This window comes from Penaeus monodon, chromosome 21 (assembly GCF_015228065.2).
Source record: "Penaeus monodon isolate SGIC_2016 chromosome 21, NSTDA_Pmon_1, whole genome shotgun sequence".
Lineage (NCBI taxonomy): Eukaryota > Metazoa > Arthropoda > Malacostraca > Decapoda > Penaeidae > Penaeus > Penaeus monodon.
In genome coordinates, this window is record NC_051406.1 from 34,844,243 (window position 1) to 34,844,505 (window position 263).

The following is a 263-nucleotide window of genomic DNA, read 5'->3' on the forward strand; positions in this document are numbered from 1 at the left end:
GCTTATCCTGGAACACCCTCTCTCTCCTTTCAAAATAATACAGCAAATTCGTGCGAAAACAGGAACCTCCCCCCCCCCCCGCCCCCACACTCCTTTATCCTGTTCCCTATGTCCTCGCTTACCCGCATGAGCCTTGGCACTGATAGGAGTGAATAGCTTCGCCAGCCTTATTATGTAAGTCATCGAGCCTCTTCCTGTGAGCAACGTCGTGCTTAGTCATGTTCGATTTATTCTTTAAGCGTTTTCTGTGATATTCTTATTGA